Source organism: Atta colombica, unplaced genomic scaffold, assembly GCF_001594045.1.
Source record: "Atta colombica isolate Treedump-2 unplaced genomic scaffold, Acol1.0 scaffold33, whole genome shotgun sequence".
Taxonomy (NCBI): Eukaryota; Metazoa; Arthropoda; class Insecta; order Hymenoptera; family Formicidae; genus Atta; species Atta colombica.
The window spans coordinates 2,681,549-2,685,182 of NW_017259437.1; the positions used below are offsets into that span (position 1 = coordinate 2,681,549).

A 3,634-nucleotide genomic window follows, 5' to 3' on the forward strand; every position below is an offset into this window, starting at 1 on the left:
ATATATATATATGTGTGTGTGTATTTGTAGAGTTATTTGACAAGAGAAAAGGAATTATTCTAAATGATTAAATATAAAATGGAAATCAATAAAATTGAGATTACTATTCTGTTTTTTAATTATAAATGTTTAAATATTCTTGTGTTTAAGTTTTTACAAATATTTAAACATTCAGAATTATAAAATCAAGAATGACAAAATTTCGGAAAGCTTATTCATTTAATTATTATTAATTAGTATCTAAATATTTATGTGCTTCAAGCATGTTTTTTACACGAATATTTATATATTTATGATTAAGAAACAAAGTCATATTCGCAATTTTGTCATTCTTGGTTTCTATCTTATTTCATCATTTAGAATCAAACTCCTAAATTTTCTCCCTGTAGTCGAAAACACTTTATGTATTATTTATTTATTATTAGACTTAGATTGTTTAAAACTTACAGACATATGACACATGACTTATTCCTAAAAGACAATAAATTTCAATTTCATGAGATTGAAATCTTGAATCAGATATTACAATGATGAACACTTTGTCTAGTCATAACGATAAGCATCAAAATGTGTCACCGTTCTTTTATATATTCACAAAACTGTGAATAAAACATTAATAATATTTTTTTCGTAAGAACTCAGAATTGGATTTTGAGCTGTCCTGAATCGTAGATCATTAGATCGAAACACGCTGAGAAAATGACTCTAGTAATAGCTACCAAATGTTGAGTGAAATAATTTCAAGTGTTCGATTAATATAAAATAATTCTACTTTTTAAATATTTAGTAGGTATCATTAAACATAATAACATAACTAAACATTCAGTAATAATTGCTAAATGTTTATAAAAAAATTTATAAAAAATTATAAAAAATAAAATTATTTTCGGTTATATTAACTGAACATTTGGAAATTATTTTACTCAATATTTGGTAGTTATTACCAGATCTTTTTTTCAGTGCGCCGGAAATGGTTACCGGTTTATCGTGAACTGTGCAACTGTATGTGAATGCTAAAGAATTTGGTCGGCGGAAACGATAAGTGCGTGGGCTATCATCAAGAAGTATGTTCCTCCGCGCTCGGTAGTGCACCTCACTAAGAAGAAGGGCATTGCGAATGAAGAGAAGGGGTCTGTGAGGTGGTACAGGCACCTTTCTCGCGCGCGGTGCTCGCCGTGGAATGGCAAAAAAGAGAGGAGACTCTGTGACGTCATGCGACTTGCGCGGCGGTGCCGCTAGCCTCTCACTTGGTCGCCGACGTTCGGCCCACTCGGTTCATCGTGCCCGTTGGCTCCGTTTGTTTCTTCTTTTCTCGATTCAGTCCGCCGCGATCCACTGTTCGTTCTTCCAGACAATTAACGTTTCTGTAAAAAAAAAAAAAAAATCGGAGGAATAACGGAAAATACTCAATTTAATCTTCAACTCGACGCGACGACCGGCGTCGCGTTTCGGCGATCATTCGTACTCGAGCGCGAACGGGAGTGACATCAACAAGAACGGTAGTTGTGCGAATACGCGGTGACACGGATCGCGAACGCGGTCCCGGATAAACCGTGAGTTCCGCTTCGCATCGCACTTGGTGGTGAAGAGTTTTGTATTTTTTCATATCTTTCTCTTGATTGTGCCACATGACATTCTGGATATGATATCGGATGGATTAAACCACTATTGGGGGTAAGTTTTACCTTTTAAATTTTCTCTATCGCGCGACATTAAACCGGCACAGATTGCTGCTTCTCACGATCGTAGGCATTTCGCTGCAGGTTCGTTATCCTCGAATATTTTTTTCCAGAGTTAAGAAAGTTACTTTACAAGTTACTGATAAATTACTTTTTATTGTAGAAATTGAGTGCGAAAAGTTCGGTTTATTTTTTATATTATTATATTTTATCATTTGCTCCAATTTTGTATTATTTTTTGTACTCAATTTTTATAACAAATACATATAAGATAACCTAAAAAGTATCTTATAAATAATTTATAAAGTAACTTTTCCAATCCTGTTTTTTTTTTCGGGGCCAATTACAATAAAATTTGATCTTTTTTTTCGCGAATGTGAATAATTTCATTTCCAATGTATTTTTACCTGCTGAACACAAATCCATTACTTAAATTTGATTTTTATTTTTAAGAAAAATAGTATCAGAAATACAAAACACGACGACTTGAAGAGTTTTTATGATATTGTAGCAGCAAATTTTATTTCTAAATTTCATTTATATCACGCGAAAGTATTAATTTTTAAAATGCGTTTTAACTTGTTTTAATATCATTTTTCGTTTTCGAGATGTATTTGAAAATAATTCTTTTCCCATAAGAATGCATATATTATATGGAAAAAATATTTTCAAATTAATATATCTTGAAAATGAAAAATGATATACATTGAGGTACACTGGACCAAATATCAATTAAAGAAATTAAAGAAATTAAAGAAATTTTTTAAAGAAAAAAATTAAAGAAATTTTTGAGCGAATACCGATCAGGGTTAAATGAATTTCTTATTCATAAAAAATTTATTATAATAATCGAAATATTATTGAGTAACAATTATATATAAATTAGAGAGTTTATTTAGTATTCAAAGTGAATAAAATTTATGAATAAAATTTACCGTAAACTTATCAAGTATTACTTATAAAGTGTTACACTAGACTATTATAAAAGAAATTTTCAGAATTTTTTGAACTAGTTTTTTTAATCGTTAACTGTCTTATCATCATTGCAAATGTTCCACCATAATGGCAGTGTTAGGCTGAAGTAAATTGTTACTTGTCGCAGTTGTCATAATTTATTTCGGTCGACAGTAACAACATTTTATGCAGCTGTTCTAATTGTGAAATCTTAGAGATCGAAATTCAATGCATGAGAGATGATTCGCGAAATGATGAAGGTACGCGTTATCTCGCACTTAGTTTTAAAATGATTATCGAATGTTCGATGAACTTCCTTGTCAAAAGTGTATCAAAATTATTACTTGCAAATAATGAATCTGACAGGTGTAAGAGCTATTATTTCCAATTACCCTGATTAAAGTTTGATTACGAGAACGTTCATTATTGGAACGTTTAATTATCTGAACTGTATTTATTTATTTTACAATCTTCTTAAGTAACGCTATTGTTTTATATTAGTTAGAATGTTTATTAAAAATTATTTTCTGAACTTCTAAGATATAATAAGATTTCTTTTGCAAATAAAAAAATCAGCATGATTGAAGATGTGGATAGATGTGATGGTTACATACTGGTTTTGTTGATTTTATGAGTTTTTTTATGTTCATTCCTATATCATTCACGTGTAAGCTAATCATTAAATCTACTGCTCATTTTACAAAACATTTCTCTCTCCGAGAAATCTATTCACTTGTTTTCTTATTTGTTATACAGAATTCTTTTCAGTTCTAAAATTATGTATTAATAGTAAAAGTTTATTTTCTATACATAATTAAACATTTGAATCTATTTGTATCAATACAATTTACATAAATTAAATCTTTTGCAATAATGTGTTGTTTAATTTGTATTGCCAAAAATTATATTTTTTTTATGATATATTATTAATATATTAATTATAAAAATTTAATACTTATCGATACTTATATGTAATAATTTATGTAATACTTAATGTATGA

General features: G+C 29.2%; 1 protein-coding gene across 5 annotated transcripts in view; it reads left to right on the forward strand.

Moving 5' to 3' along the window:
• The window catches only part of LOC108690545, a 122,082-nt gene that overhangs the window by 45,356 nt on the left and 73,092 nt on the right, over window positions 1-3,634 (forward strand). Inside the window, exon 1 of one of the 5 annotated variants that reach the window (XM_018197895.1) lies at window positions 1,529-1,674. The exons of the other annotated variants lie outside the window; for them this stretch is intronic. The gene's annotated coding sequence lies outside the window, so the exon portion shown is untranslated. Of the gene's footprint in view, window positions 1-1,528; window positions 1,675-3,634 lie in introns of those variants that run through there. 5 annotated transcript variants of the gene reach the window in all.